This window comes from Penaeus monodon, chromosome 24, assembly GCF_015228065.2.
Source record: "Penaeus monodon isolate SGIC_2016 chromosome 24, NSTDA_Pmon_1, whole genome shotgun sequence".
NCBI classification, from domain to species: Eukaryota; Metazoa; Arthropoda; class Malacostraca; order Decapoda; family Penaeidae; genus Penaeus; species Penaeus monodon.
Genome location: NC_051409.1, coordinates 28,870,920 through 28,871,153, shown reverse-complemented (window position 1 = coordinate 28,871,153; position 234 = coordinate 28,870,920).

The window sequence follows — 234 nt, the reverse complement described above, 5'->3', positions numbered from 1 at the left end:
ACGAGGATTTTTAAAGAAAGGATAATTACTTTGGAATAATTTTTTTTGGAGATATTCTTAAGATTTTTTTTTTTATAATTTCTTCAGGATTTATTGTTCTCGGGAATATTTTGAAATAATTTCTTTGGAATAAAGAAAATAGGATAAAAAGCAAGAAGAAGGAATAGCCAGAGGATTATTTTTGAAAAGGGAAAAGGGATAAATTGATGTGGATAGAAGGAATAAATAGGAGAT